At 41.1% G+C, this 16,756-nt stretch overlaps 1 protein-coding gene and 1 long non-coding RNA gene across 2 annotated transcripts in view; both read left to right on the top strand.

Moving 5' to 3' along the window:
* The window catches only part of LOC117579192 (DNA N6-methyl adenine demethylase), a 92,627-nt gene that overhangs the window by 61,184 nt on the left and 14,687 nt on the right, over window positions 1-16,756 (top strand).
* Window positions 11,459-12,600, top strand: LOC117579202. The gene is made up of 2 exons (XR_004573454.1): window positions 11,459-11,709; window positions 11,793-12,600. It is a non-coding gene; the product is annotated as an uncharacterized LOC117579202 (long non-coding RNA).

Genomic DNA, 16,756 nt, shown 5'->3' with positions numbered 1-16,756 from the left:
CTGCGGATAGTTTTGCCACAAATCCCCCTGGCTTTAGTGTAAACCAAAACCGAGATTTGTAATCTAAATTGATTGGCTTACCTCTGAGTGGAATTCTCTGCTTTAATTACTTCATTATGCACACACACACACGACTTGGAGTTATTTGAGGGTATTAATTATGTTTCTTGGCCTTACGACAGGCCACACTTTCGCCACAGCAAATGGCTATGGCTTAAATGAAATTATCAAAAAATATAGCAAGCAGCAAAGTCTATTAAATAAGAGTTAAATACACAATAAATCAACGACTAAACACGCTACAGAAAAAAACACACACAAAAACAACACGAACAGACGCTTCTGCCTTTCCCCCAAAAAAGTGTGTGTGTGTGTGTGTTTGTGTGTGTGTGTTTGGCAAATTGTTCATTACAAAACAGGCATTGGGAAAATACAAATTTTCCGGCATTAAATTTAATTTATACATAAATTAATGTTTGCATCGTGCAGATCATTAGAGGAGCTACACATTGCAGACAGCAAACAAACACACAAAAAGAAGACTGGGGAGGCATTCGAATTCATGTGGGAAAGTCTGCCGTGGCAGCCGCTGCTGCTGCATGTGGCATTTGTTGCAGTTGGATAACAGACCCAAAAAAAACAAAAAGCAGCGTGAGGCAGGGAGGGCAGCCAGGAAAAGTTTTGCCATGGAAATATTTATAATTCTTTTGGAAAAATCCACTCAGCCATTAAATACAAATTATATTTTGCAGGCTGCTTGCAAAATAGATAATCAGAAGTCAGCTGACCTTTGCAATTAGCATTTGAAAGAAATTTCAACAATGTTGCATGCCCCCCAACCAAAACCTTTTTTTGTCTCTCCGCTCTAAATGCAAATGTTGACAATTTTTGGGCGCAAGGCGTGTAAATATTTCTTTGGCAGCAGACGGGGAAAATAAAATGCGAGTGAACTAATTTTAGAATGGGAAATTTGATAGGAAACATTGTGCGAGTATTCCCGCGCATTCCCCATAAACATTTATCTAATGCGCCCAAATATATAAATCATTGTAATGAGCTGATAGCAGGAGGAATGAGGCACACTGAATATAACCATAAATAATGCTACGATAGTTGCCCCAGAAAAAGCCCCATGCCCCCTGATAAACCCACACACACACAGAGAGAGAGAGAGGAGAGGGAATCCCAGAAAGTACTTACTGCGGGGCAATAAATCATCAGCGAGAATCCAAATGAATACTTTTAGACATCATATCCGTGTGGCATTTATTATGTTCGTATGTTTTGCCTTGTTTTGGCATCCAAAACAAAACAAAACAAAAATCTAGGTTTAGTTTTGCATTTATTGGCATCTCCATCACAATGCGAACAGCCCACAGCACACGCTCTCAAGGAAGCCAAGCCAAGTCGCGCTCGTCTGATGTATCTCTGTATCTCTCAAAAAGTATCTATAGAAAGTTGTCCCCGCAAACCAGTTTGCCACCACCAATACCTGTCGCGCATTCGGGGGGTATTTATGCCGCACGTTTTATTATATTTACATTTAATTTAAGTTTCTCAAAGAGTATTCAAATTACCCAGACAAATCTACACGTACTTTAGCCTTGTGTAACTACGTATCTCTAAGATAGATGTCTGTAAAATATACGACTATCTCTCCGTCTCTTCGTCTCTGTTGTAATCGCTAGAAAACAATTTTCATGTAATCCAGGACATTGTCATAAATTACAGCAATTTCGAGAGCCATTTTCGACTGCCAACAACCGCTTCTTGTGGACCAAACAGATACACACACACACACAAATACACTATAATACATACATCTAAGACATGCAGTGAGTTAGTTACAAACGACCCAAGTAAAGGCCTTAATAGGTAATTATTTAAAATTTATTACGCTGCCTTTCGCTTATTATGGCCGAAGGTTTGTGGCCCAACACAACAATTCCGACCTTATAAGTGCCATCATGCTAAGCCTTTGTAATGCCTTTGGGAAAGGAATAATTCATGGAAAAGTAATGGAAATTAGAGCTTAAAAAGGGAGCAAAGTAACTGAATATGCCCTGAAGAAATATTCACAAAAAGTAGCTGCAAGAAATCTCGAAATATATCAACTACTCCCTTGGATATATTTAAACATTTCAAATCAACTTGCAATTTGTTCGCCAACCAATAAATGAGATAAACAATATGTGTTATCTCTCAATCGTTGCTGATACGAACAAAATAACCATGATGGTACAAAAAAGTAGAAGTACAAAAAGTCGGCACCCACAATCTCACCTCTGAGTCACCTCTAAAGTTGAGAGTCCAAACAAAAAAAAACCCACCAAAAATTGATGAAATTTATGACAATCGCGTGGAAATATTTCCGCTAACCATGTGCTTGCAGAAATCTTAATTACTTTTAAGTGCGAAAGGCAATAATAGATGATATCAGTGCTGGGGGGAATTGAATGCGAATCCAGATGTGTCACGGCCAGGGGGGCAGAGGTGCCATTGTGGATGGGTCACACCTTTGTTTACTTTGGATTTGCATTATCTTTGTGAGCATTTCTTTTGCATATGCACAGAATCTATAATTCTTCTACACTTTCGAGTATTCCTTTGGGTTCTCTTTGGATTCAAAGAGTTCACTTGGGTTTAAGTGCATTTTAGCCATTTTTATTTGCACTTTTCTGTGTGTTGTTTGTTTGTTTGTTTCTTAGACTTTTGCCATTATACACCGACACTTTTTCATATCCTGTCTGGTGCCTGTCCTCCCTCTCTCTCTCTCTCTCTACTCTCTGTCGCGTTCCAGTCTGACGGGGCCCGTCGTTGTCTGATGTGAGAAATGCGGCTCCATGACTTGGCTAAAAACCGAAAAAGCGTGCAAAAAGGAAAGAAGACTGCCACAAAAAAAGGCCAACTTAACTATGTATGCAAACTATGTATGGCAGATTAATTGAAAGGCACAAAAGCGGGGCAAGGGGCAGGGAGTGGGATGGAGGGCTAAAAAAGTGCACAAACAATGGCCAAAAGCGCTAACAAGCAGCAATGCTCTCTCCCTTACCTCTCTTTCTGTGTGTATCTGTGTTCCTGTCAAAGCTTTAGGCCTGAAGTACAATTTGTCAGCGGCTGTGGCCATGAATCGGGTCAGGTGTCAATACAACAGACAGCAAGAAAGAAAAAAAAAGCAGAAACTAAGCGCAAAATCTGCGAGATACATTTGTATCTATGCATCTGCCAGCTACTTTAATGCACTTTCAGCGCTCAACGTCAATATGTCAAATTGATAAAGCGGCAACGCTCGCAACGTGTTCGCAAAAAGCAAAATAGAGAGGAAAAAATTACAAGCTAAGTGTTTTTTTTTTTTTTTTTTTTGCATTTGGCAAAGGCAAAGATGGAGAGAGCAAGCGGGGAAGGAGAAGCTTGCAGCAGGCAGGAGGAGTCTCTTGGTCTGGAGTGCCCTTTCGTTGCCGCCAGAGTGTGTTGCCACAGCACTCTTCTCCAGTCTCCAGTCTCCAGTCTCCAGTCGCTGCCACAAAACCCCCCTGCCCATGACAACTGCAAACGATTATCGAGTGTGTGACGGGTAAAGATACAAATGGAGTAGAGCACAGCCAACAGATACAAATATCGATAAATGCCTTTTGGGTGCAAGAGCAAGACTTCTTCTAATCAGCACTTCTTAGCTCAGGTGTTGGCCGATTGTCCACGGAAAATGTTTATGCGCTTATCGCTGCTGAAGTGTTCCTAAGAGGTAATTTATCTGGCACTAAATATTGGCTTACAAAAAGATAAACAGACGGGGAGGAGCATTCAATTATTAAGATTCAAATTAATTAAAATAAACCTGAGAATCTCTTCCCTGCTGATGTATGGCTTTATTCAAAATGTTTCATCTTCGTTTTGGGATTTCCGAGCTCCCTGCTTGCCTTATCCGATTGCCAACACCTGTGACAGCAATTGCATTTAAATGGCAGATTAATTGAAAGGCACAAAAAAAAAAATATACAAAATTAAAGCAAACACCAGACAGACGACACAGAATTTTTGGCTTTTCTCTCCAGTCTTCTCCCTTTCCCTGGTTACGTACTCTGGGGCTGTATTTTCTGCTTTATGTCGAGCCAATATTGACATTCGTTTATTAAAATTCCAGCAGTGGGGACGACCCCAAAGACGAGACACCGAGTCATGGCATTGCATGGAGCAAGTCCCTAGAAGATGCTACAGCGAGTGGCGGGCAAGCTTGGGGGGAGAATTGTCATGTTTGCATATGTAAATGTGTCGCTCTCTCTCTCTCTCTTGCTCTGCGTCGCAGGGATAGGGCAATATTTGCTTTTAATTTTTGCTTTGTTTAAACTGCAGTTTAATTTTATTTTCCACACAAATATTGCCAGCAAATTGGAGACGAACAAGCAATCTAAATTGAAGACCAAAAAGCAAAACAAACACGAGCAGAGATACAGCTGCAGCTACAGATACTCTCGCTTACATCTGCGGATTGTGGATACTTTGTAGTCAACACAGGCAACTGGCTGCCATCGGACTTCAAATTTAATTGACACATTTCTTTTGGCTGCTCTCCTTTTTGGCGAAAATAGTTTCCTTGCACATGAGCAACAATTTTCACATACCACTTTGGCAGACAGCAAAAAGCGAAATAAATGTTCATTGAATGGCAAGGGGCTGGGGGGAGTAACAACAGCAAAAATAAACATTCTACAACAACAACAACAAATTCAAGTGACAATCACACAAAAATTTGCAATAACAATGCAAATAAACTTTCAACTTTATGGTTTCTTGATTTGCATTCACTTTTAATTAAATTCAAGTGACAACACGACAAATGGCCAATCAAAGGGGATTGTGTCTTAGGCGAGTACCAGTGTTGTGTAGGTCCATGCGAAAATTAGTGTTGACGGAGAACGTGAAGGAGTTGGAGCTCTTTTTGAGTCTTTTCCATGAGTTTTCTCATCTAAAGCGATGAGCTTTAGTTCGTTTTATGGCTTAACTTTTAGCACCAGTGTTGCATATAAAAACAGTGTTGGTTAGGCTACTTTTTGCAGCTGTCTCTTGTGTGCGATTTAGCCCAGCATTCGTGACATTTTATGGGCAACTCTTTTTTTGACTTGTTTTTGCATATTTTGCATATTTGATTCGTGTTACTATTTCTATTTGTGTTTCTCTCCGCCCCACAAATAAAGTTTTCGTGCAACATTCACATACATAAATAAATAAATAATTTCTTGATGACGATGATTTGTGTGGGGGGGGGGGGGGGGGGGGGATTCATTCTTGTTATTTACATTTATTAATATTTATTTTTCTACTCATTCTTTCTTGCTCTTTCTCTTCTTTTTGTGCGCCTGGCAACAAGTTTGAGTCTTATTTATATTCTGATTAACATTTGGTTGCTCCTCTTTTGTTGCTTGCTGATTGATTTTCCTCTTTGTTGTTAACAGGAAATGAGGAAATATAAAAGCGCAAAACTTTAATTAGGCCTTAAAGAGGGACCGGGCCGGGCTCTCCGGTCTCTGTAGGGCAGGGATCTGCCTGCATTAAATTCCATGAAAGTCCAAGTCATTGGCTGATTGGCAACTAAAACGAAACAGGAAATGCCATTAGCTAGAGTCAGAGTCAGAGCAGCAGTCTTCATTCGTTAATGTTGATGGCTGGTCCGGGGGCCAGTGAATTTTATTCCAGAAAATTAGGGCGAAATTTCCACATCAATTAGTGAAAACGTGGACATGGTACAGGACAGGGGGAAATGGCAGGCACAAATAGATTCAAGAAAGTTTTTGTCACAAAGTTTTAGCGCTGAAAACGGACTGAAAAGCGTGTGTGAAAAAACCCCTTTGATTATTTCTTTTTGTTTGCTGACATTTCTTTGTGTTTCCCACTAAAAATTCTATAAAAAATGCCAATAAATTCGCTAGAATTTGCCGCCACAAAGCGAAGAATCCTCCATCCACTGCAACGCCGAAAGTGCAGTTGAGGCGCGAGCGATGCAGGAATAATTGATTCTGCTCATCGGGCCGCAGCGAATGAGAGGCTGTGGAAGTGTCCATGAGAAGGCAAAGGCAACGCCTTGGGTCTCGATGGGCCAACACCTCGATAGTGTTTTTGTCGGGGTCTTCTTTGGGTTTTTATGCATTCCATGAACGAGTGGCAAGGCATTCGTTCGTCCGAGGCCTTGTGTCGGGGTCACGTAGACTCCATTTATATCAAATTATCTTACCATAATAATGAATTGTCGGCAATTATAGGCATTATCGTTATTTATGGCCACGAAAGCCGTGTGCCTTCTCCATGTACACACATAAGCCCCATGCCCACCACAATCTCTTTGCATCTTCACGACAAGTGGACGAGCGACGGCCCTTAGCCTCCCCGAGTAGACATAAAAGTAAATCTAATTAAATGAAAACGCTTCGCTCTGGGCCATAAACAAAGGCCCCAGCTCCAGCTCCATCTCCAGCTCCAATGCTTAATTTGCTTTTGGCTAGAAAGAGAGCGACAGTTGCTCTCCATTCAATTCGATTCCTTGTGTGAGTCACTTCCGAGGAACAAGTCGGACCTAATGAAATGTCTTCTCAAATCATTGGCATTGAACGTACAGCCAGCTAATTGAGTGTAGCATTAATTGGCCTACATTCAATACGATTGCCTGCCCGACGATAAGGTGCCATAAAGCATTCCCCCCCCCCATTGATAAGAAAATTCTCTACTGGGTAATATGATGTATGATGTATGATGTATGATGTGTGGTGCATGTTTTTCAAGTAGAAGAAACTGCTGGAAGATTTACCAAAGGGAGGGGAAGTACCACAAAGAATTAGCTTTATTGAAGGCTTGTTTCCTACCAGGAAAAATGACTAAAATTACGAGTTTCTATGGAAGTTGTTACGAAAAATATAACAGAGTGTGTCTCCACATTTATTACTTAGCCTCTCGCTCATGTATGGGAAGTACTTTATCATAATAAGGAAGGAAGAAACCCAGTAAATGCTGTGGGAAAGTCTTTCCTGATATCATTAGAGCGTTAGGCCCTGCCTCAAGGGAAGTCGTTAATATAAAATATGAATGGCTTTTGAATAAGTTTTTATGGCTTCATTGATTGCATCTTCAGAGGCAGAACTGAGACAGAGACAGAGACAGAGAGAGATAGAATGATTGACGATCGTTGGGATCGTTAAAGTCAGTTTCACTCGAAAAACGGAAACAGAACTCGTTTCATAAAAAACACTTTGCATTTTGGCAGCCACACTCGAGGGCACGCAGAGAGCAGCAGCAAATGAAAATAAAGAAAAGACACAAATGAAAATTGAAATTAAAATAAAAACAAAGCGAAGCGAAGAAAGAGAGAGGAAATTCCATATAAAATAGGAGCAGAGCCATACAAAAACAAAGGGCATTCAAAACAAGACAAAAGCAAACAATAAAAAAAACGCAAAAGAAGAACAGCAACAGGCAAATGTCGAATTAAAATTAATGTCGAGTTAATCGAGTTTTGTTGTTGCTGCTGCTGGCTGCTGCCAGCTCGTTCGCTCTCTTTTTTTCTCTCTCTTTTGTTTGTTTGTAAAAGAACAAAGAAGGTGGGGGAGAGCAAGAAGATGCAGACGAAGACGAAGGAGCGGAAGATGAATAACGAAAAAGAATCTGATTCTCAATCTGAAAGCAGTTTGTCTTCTTCCCCCATTGTTAGCTCTGCCTCGCTCCCACTCTTGTGTGAGTACAGCCTCCGGTTGGAGAGCCTGTTTATGCTCCTGACAACAGCCCTCCCTCTCTCTTGCTCTTTCTGTGTGTGTCTGCGCAGCCGCAGCAGCATTGGGCATTGTACTGCTTCAAGGATAACCACTCCGCGCAGTGGCTGCTCTCTGGCTCTGGCTCTGGCTCTGACTCTGACTCCGCGACCCTTCGACTGTGGCCTTCGTCGGCTCAGGGCCCATCATAAATTGCAATCAATTACCGCCGTCAACGAAACTGGAATTTAAATCCACCAAAAATATATTTAATAAAACAACAAATAATTTCCTATTGATTTCACTTTACCTACATTTATCCGTGTTCAACTTTTACTAATTAACTCGTTTTTCTTTCTCTCTTTCGCTTTCCTTTGCAGGTAAGTTCTGTGCACTTAACCCAAATCGATGGCTACGACATGAGGAGGAGGGAATCCGACCAACAAGACAAGTCACTTAATGGCTGTCGCCATTTAACTGCATTTTGTGGACACCCCACAGATGATGTTTGTAGAGGAGAGCAGGAAGTATACAAAGCCTCTATACATTCTTAGGGATAAAGCAGATTTATCAATCCCTAACTCACGCAAAAGATATCCCAAACTGAAGCTAGATTAGATAGTCCTCTTGGAAGGAAGTGTATGACTTGCCTCGACCATCATCCTTGGGGGCAACATTTCCTTTTCGTTTTCGTTTTCTGTCTTTTGTGTTTTTTGGGGCCAATTAGCGAAACGAGTTTCTGCTGTACAAGAAAAAATAAGAAGTAGAGACACAGAAAGAAAACATTTCCGCAAAATAAAGTAAAGTAAAGTAAAATAAAGTAAAGTAAGTGAAGAGCGGGAAATGTTTGGTGGTTGGTGGAGTGAAAGAAGGCTAAAACCAGCTGGCCGAATCGAGTGTGTGAGTGATTCATGCGTTTACTTTGTTTTTTTTTTCCTCCATTTAACACGCTCCACAACCCCCAGGGCCGGGTAATCAGGTTCCCCTCCGCTTCACTCCCACTCGCACTCTTGCTCCTCCAGTAAATCCGCTTCGTTTGCAGAGGCAAAGGCAAGATAATGAGGCAGGCCGTAAGGAAATTAAATACAGTGATTAAGTAACTTAATGACGTGGGATAAGCCTCGGAAAAAATGTAAGCTGCAGAGCAGTGGATGAGATGAGATGAGATGATGCGATAGAGAGTGGCTTAGGGGAGGCTGCAAGATTTGAATGTAATCCCCATTGAATGGTTAGAGGAAAATTTCATTGCCTTAGGATCTGATTGGTAGCTAAGAATAGAGTGGGCCGCGGAGGAAGGGACGTACTTTAGACTACTTTAAATCCGATTGTTATCCAAATGAGACGTGGAGTACTTCAGATTGATGGACGATCTAAGCTCTTAATAGAACCCCATTTGATATGCCACTTGACTTCACTTCAACCCCTCTCCGGAGTACTCTCCACTCGCTTATGCCAAAAGTTCATTTCAGTTGTTGTTTTTTTGGCGGTCACTGAACTCCCACACACTTCTTCACGTTTAATTAGACTCGAAATAATTACGCATAATTAAAAACTATTTTGCATTCTTTTCATACACTTTGCGTTTGCGCTTAGTTGAATTTGTAATCTCGAAATTCTTAGAAGGCAACAACCTTGTAAAATAAATTATGCATGACTTGAAATATGATTTAGATTTATTAAGGCACACAATTCTTGACTGATTGTCACATCAATTCTCATTTCGAGCACACTGATGACGAGATCAGAGCTAATTCTTTTGCCTAAAATGTATTCCATTCTATTTCGATCTCAATGATAAATTATTCATAAAAGAATCCAAAATTAAATCGTATATTTTAAGCCAGTTCAATGAACTAAAAGTAGGCAACATTTTCATTGTTATTTGGCTTAAAACAAACAGCGGATGAGAGCTCCATGAGCTGGAGAGCAGGATTAGAGACAGCAGAAGAGTACTCGAAACGGGCACAAGCAAATACCCGTAATGCGAAATAATTTGCGTTGCTTTTTTGTTCAACTGAGAATCAAATATGTGGAATGGAGCTGTGCAGATGGGTGTGTCAGGTGGATGATTGCTGGCCGATTATCGACTCATTTGCATACACACACATTCGTAGAAGTTAATGAAATTTCTCAAATATTCATTTGGGTGCTTGTGACTAGCATACTGAATAGTCTCGCTGGAAGCAGAGGTATTACTCGTAAATGGAGAAGCTCCGTCGACTTAGTCTGCTGTCGAGTGGGTAATGAAGGTGACTGCAATGAAAGTGGATCAACTGCTACCCTAACTGTGTCAGGGTAGAAAGCATGAGGCTGATTTATGGCATTTGCTATGGCATTAAATGGGAGACAATAGCAGGCAGGGTAGCACATTGTATACCCTCATGAGTGAAACGAATTGAACATTTGTAAATCTCCATAATCGTAACCCTTGAGTGAATAATTGAATAATTATCTCTTGAAAGTTTCTTACATTAATTCTCTATCTGACCAAAAAACCGAGTGAAACCTTTTCATACTCTATGCTTGGGGTTACCAGGCAAAGGCACACATGCACACAGACGCAAGGCGTATTTGTGTTTGTATGTAAAACACTTTAAACGTGTTTTCATTCTGACTTGTTTGCTTTGCTCTTTACCTTCCTTTTTTCTTGTTTTTGTACCACTTACTACACTGTACAACTAGAACTACAGCGGCAACCCTTTTCTCATTTTCGGTTTTAGTTGTTGTTGCTGTGTGTGCTTGGTTGTTGTAAAAAATTATATTTATTTTTGCATTAAGCACGAGGTCAATTAACCTCATGCCGCGGCGCGAGTTCAATAAACGGAAGGCACACATACACAGCACATTGCATAGAGAGAGAGAGAGAGCGGGAACTGAAGAAAAGAGAGTGCTGAACAGTGAAGAGAGCAAGCAAAACTTTAAAGTTGAAACCCAAGGCACATGGGAATAGCGGGTGAGGTTATGTCAATCACTCAGGTAGCTTAGCTCTTACAGCTCTCTCTCACCCACACCTTCTCTTTCACATGACTTGCTTTCAACTACAGCTCTCCCATACATACGCTCACGCATACAAATTAAACCACATTCACAGTGCGAAACGAGAGAAAAAATACAAAATGTGCTGTTGTGACGTCGCTGACATTTTGCACAGTTACAACAACAGCGTTGGCAGCGAACGACATTCGCATTTTTGTGTACAATTGTAAATTGAGTCATTTGGTTGTAGCACCACAGCACGCCCCTTCCCCTGCACACCGTTGCAGTCATGTTAGAGTTGTTTTTGCGATTGTTATTTCTGTTATGCACTTGACAGCCGACAGTGAGAGAGAGAGAGAGAGGGAGACGGGGACAGCGCAACAACGAAAGCTCATTCATCAACACGTTGCTTTTGTATGTGCGAGCTTAACCAAAGGCCAGCCAGCAGCAGCAGCGTGTGTATGAGGGGGAGAGGCAATGTCATTGATACTTTACACCGCGCTCTTTCTCTCGAAATCGAACTCTGCCGCTCACGTGCTGCTGCCTCTGCTGCTGTTTTTGCTCTTTTTTGCATGCCCTTGGAGAAAGGACACAACATATAGAATATCATCGATTCCCATTCCCATTCCCTCCCGCTTAATTGCCATTTTTTGTATACAAAAGTTAATTGTAGAACCCCTTTTTTATTTGCTGAATCTATTTTTGTATTAATTCATTTATTTTGTTAGGTTGTTTAGCCGTTGCCAAGCACAACAAAAAATGAAAGAATGAAAATGTTTATTCGATGTTTATTTTTTGCTCAACCTGGTAACCGGTAACCGATGGCTGGCACATGTACAGCACATACAGGGAGGCAGAGCAGCAGCACAGGTGTGCAAAATGATTGTAAATCAATAAAGCAGCCAAAGGGAAGTGCAAAATTGCAAAATAAATGAAGACAAATTGAATGAAATTTTTGTACGAGAACTTTGTTGCAGAATAATTTTGCTGGGAACGTGGAAAGGTATGAGGAAAAGGTGAACAGAAACACACAGAACTCGTTATTTTATTAACAATCGATTGAATTCTCCTTTAAAATGCCTTTAGGTGTGCATCAATCAATCAATGGCCGAGAATTTCGAATGTTTTTGTTACATATACTATGTACTTTGAGCACACTCTCGTTCCCCCGTTATGATTTTGATAGACAGACGGATTTAATTTACAGATTATACACACAGTTGACTCTGTCTGCTCCTCTGAAATGTTGATTTTGCAATTGCTTGTGGCAAAAATAAATGATTTAATTGCTTAATATATGTAAATTGCCCATTTATTAGAAATGCTTCATTTGACTTCCATTTGATTTGCGAAAACAATTTACTCATTAAATGACTAAACACTCGCGGCCCATCAAATTATCAACGGTCTCAAAACATATTGAGATATTCGCAAAGCTCATAAAATCAGATAGAAGTGATTCATTGTTTCAATTTGTTCGGCAGTCAGTCGGCTTTTAGCTTCAGAAAGCGCTCAAATAGAGAGATAATATTCAAATTGAGTTGCCGGTTTGGTATTTCCGCTAAACGCTACAAAACCGACACACAAACCAGTAAAAAAAATCAAGAAAAATAAACACCCAGAGTAACAGCTTCCCCATTCGTGAGTCATTGCCGGCAGTGCAATTACACTGCCGTCTAAAAGTTAAGGCACGCTAAAAACCACAAACATCTCTATATGCTAGCAATTAGCCAAGTTGATCTAATAACCACACAGAGGAGGACATACTACTTGTACTCAAATGTTGTTGCCAATGCAAACATTTTCCACTTGGCCAAATCGCGGCCAAGCAAGCAGCAAGCCACAAAACTAGTTTATGCAACAAAATACTTATACTCGTACTAGAAAAAAAAAATATGAAGAAAAACCCACAAGAAACTAGTATTATAATAATGACTTCAATTTTACGGGTTTCAAAGAGATTGTAATAAAAATAATAACGAAAGCAGAGCAGAGCGGAGCAGTTCAGATCCGGAGTAGAGCAGAGCGGGGGGCAAAAACAAAAAGAGAATGAAATTTGTACGAGTATTGGGCAACGAGATTCTTTGACGTGGATTTATGGCAATTGAAGACAAGTTTTTAATTATATTTTTGTACACGGTACAGCGTAGAGACGTTCGTTCCTATAGGGAGAGTGACTGACGAATGAGAGGATACCTCAAATATTATTATCAAATATTACCACATTTCCAACTAAAGAATCTACAGAAAGAATAGCTAACAAATGATCTTCTTTTATTATTGATATATTTATTAGATCCTTGGCTAGTAATGGGTATTTTTGAGTCGCATCTCAACTCAAGCATTTACTTTGCTCACTTGATTGTTGTAGTTGTCATGGCTGTTATGGCCTGGCATAATAATAATTTAAAATCTGCCGAGGCCTGGCCTGGAAACGAAGTGGCGCAAAGCATTAAATCATCGCGTGCCGCTAAAAAGGATCCACAGGCGACATCCACATCCACATCCATAGCGGCAACAGCAACAAAGTGTCAGTCAAAATGCAACAACAACAACAACAAGAACAAGCAACATCAGCACCTGCCAACAATTTACGTTTTTCTTGAGTCAATTTATGTTCTCTGACTTAATGGAGGAGTACGTACTTGTACTCGTGGTGCCGTAATGCCAATTACTCAATTATAAAAAAAAGAAGAGCAGGCAGGCCAGGCCGGCTCCCAGAAGAGGGCTCCCAATAACCCCAAGAATTATATTCATAAAGAAATAACAATATTCATGCAAATTCTTGGTGTTCGGTGGTGTGGCCGTTGAAGTTTTGTAATTATGCGAGACATTGTTGCTGTTGCTGTTGCTGCCTCTCAATCTGCTCACTCCACATCTGCTGTAGCTGTTGTTTTCATAACCAGAGAGAGAGGGTATTATTATGCTGAGGAAATGATGTGCAGAGGCAGAGAAGGAGATTTTAGGAGAGTCTAAGTAACAGGCAATATACTATACATTTATTTGGCTTTGCCAGTGGTAGAATCGATTGAAAATATGTAATTTTAATCATATGAATATGGACTGCCATGGAAATAATCTAACTGCGAGGGTATCATAGCTGCGACCCCCGAAATGTTCGGCATTCTTCTTGCTTCTTCATCTACATTGCAATTTGTATGCAAATACAATCCACAATGCAGACACACACATAGAGACTGAGAGAGAGAGAGAGATGCATAGGGAGACAGATTTCTCATTTTCTGAATTGCACACACACACAACACACACACTTACAGCACAGCACACACACACTTGCATACATAACGTGATTAGCATAACAGTCGAGGAGGCCGTAAATATTGCATTTTAGCATAATTGTTTATACTTTGCAGCTGCTGCCAAACGAAAAGCCACGCCTCTCTTCAGTTTCGACCACTTTTGTTGGCCAAGTAATTAAACCAACAACAAACACAGCAACCAACAACAGCAACAACAACAACAACGAGCGCTCCAGCATACAATATAAATTTGAATTTGAATATTTCACTAGTTTCTGTTGAAATTAATGACCAAATATTATATTTGGAAACATCTGCAATTTACACCAGGCAGGGAATCTTCTTGCAGCCCCAGTCCCAAAATTGACCGCAAATTACGAATTTTCGCAATGAATTTTCCCGGAATATGCAAAGTGCTTAGTTAGAGGTTTAATCAAGTCAGATGCAGATGCAGAAGCAAAGTGCCATAAACATAATATCGTCTGTGCTGATCTTAAGGGGATTTTGTGCAATTAGTGATTTTATTGTCTCGAGTTTACCGTCGGCAGAGCAACATTAATTGATGTACACAAGGACAGAGCCTGTCTGCCGTCTCACTCTGACAAATTAGAAACAAAGTCATGCCAAAAGAGATCGTACAAAAGGTGAACGCAACAAATCATCCTTTCCAATTCCACTTGAATGCCAAATTTTTGACTGGATCATGACAAATTTCTCACACTCGTCTTACACATGGAGACTGTTCGATATTGTTAGCAGGAGAATTCCATGTGAGCTCAACAAGTAGAGTCCAAGTCCCCACACAGCCCTCTGAACCCATTCCAGATCTGCAAAACCAACTTTCTATTGTGCCATGTGATCCAGTCACTTGTTTTGAGAGTGTGTGCCCATTCCCAGTCCCATTCCCATTCCCATTCCTGAGTCATGTACAATGTCTAACTGCCTGTGACGTTGCTGTTGCTGCTTGCTGCAGTGTTCTCTCTTCCAAAGCCGCTCTCTGCTCTTCGCTTTGCTCTTCTCTTCTCTGCTTTTTGCTGTGTTGCATGTTATCCCCGCATGGCATCGCCTGTTTTTGGGGCCGGACTCTGCTTTGTTTCGTGTTCAGTTGGCAGTTTCCGCGCTGCCAACTTTGTAATTAACTGTTGTCACGACGCGCCGCTCAGGGAGGACAGGGACAGGGACAGGGACAGGACTCTCGTTTGTATGGAAGCATTTGTGCGATCAAGTGGGAGAGGAATAGAAAGAGCCTGAAAGCATAAATAGTTATTTATTTGCTCAATTAGCAATGTTGCCAGCTCAAAAACAGATTAAAGCGAAAGAGTGAATGAGCTAAAAATAAAGCTTTAAGCAGAACAATAGAATCAAGAACAGTCGAGGAATGATGGAATGATGAAAATAGAGAGCGCGGGGAAAAGAGGCCGCGGAGGGGAGAGGCACATAATAAAGCATGCCATGGCGTGCCAAAAAAAAGAAGGAAATGTGTAGAGAGGAGAGGAAAAAAGAATTGCCAAGGAATTCGTTAACGACTCGACATGCCAAAATTAATGGCATGCCTGGCAATAATTAAAACAAAACCAACAGCAGCAACAACAAAAACAACAACAGCAGAGCCAACAAAGCAGCCACAAAGCTGACGCTTGCAAGAAAAACAAAAAAAAAGGGGGAAAGGAAGGCCAACTTCGGGCAACGAAGTCATAGATACACTTAGAGATCAGTCTTGGTCCTCTCATAACTCTAAATATTGATGATGGATCGAAGCAAGTTTTGTGGAAATATTTTGCATTAACCACATGGATTTAAGGGCAAACCTTAAATCTTCCTCCCTGCCCTAAGCCAACCATATTTACATATCTTTACTGAAATTAAGAATACTCCTCTCCGCAAGCGTATAAAAAGAGCGAAGCAAAGGAAGGAAGCAAAAGAGAGTGACTGCTGGAGGGAGCGAGAGATGCCCGAAACAAGTTTCCATCTGCTCTCAGGCAGGCCATCAGTGTGGAGCGGGGGTGTGGGGCCGCCCGGAACTGGTGCTCCGGCAAATGCATTACATAACACCAGCATCCATTTCGAAAATGACTTTTAAGGATGTCCACTCAGATCTGTTGCCACTCTCTCTTCTCTTCTCTTCGCTTCTCCTTTTTTCTTTTTGCTATTTTTTTCAGGGCTGATTTGCAAATATTTGCTCTATTGATTACCGGTGCCGGCATTGCATTATAATTTACTCTCTCTCTCTCTCTCTCTCTTCCGCTCTCTTTGCGGCTTCCTCTTTACTGTTCTCTCCTCCTACCCGCCCACCTTTTCTCTCTCACTCTGCCTGAGAGTCAGGCAATCAGTAAATATTTCCACTGCCGCTCTACGCTGCGCTGCCTCTTTCCAATTTAATTTATCGCAAATATTCAATCAAAATAATGAACGGGAAATGAATGAGCAGCTGATGAACTGATGGCTGGTTGACTGGCTGGCTGGATGGAAGGACGCATTGAGGCTTTAAGCTTGGCAAATGACAGCCAAAGCAGAGCAGAGCGGGAGGCGAAAATTGAGTTAGTTTCTGCATTTCTTGGTCAAACATTTTCAAGCGTAGATTTTTTCGGTTGTAGTTTTTGCCTGAAGGCAGAGCAGAGCCCCCGGCAAAAGCCAGGAGCAGATTGGAGACGGGGCGGGGACGAGGACGAGACTGTTTAGGAATGCAAGTGCCGGAGCAGTGCCAACGGACGAACAATTGCAGCCTAATTGAAAGCTAAATTGAATAAAATACACACATGGAGAGAGAGAGGCGCGAGGGAGAGAGAGCAG

This window comes from Drosophila guanche, unplaced genomic scaffold, assembly GCF_900245975.1.
Source record: "Drosophila guanche unplaced genomic scaffold, DGUA_6, whole genome shotgun sequence".
NCBI lineage: Eukaryota > Metazoa > Arthropoda > Insecta > Diptera > Drosophilidae > Drosophila > Drosophila guanche.
Note: the sequence above shows the minus strand (reverse complement) of the source record. Positions and strands in the feature narration are given on the sequence as shown.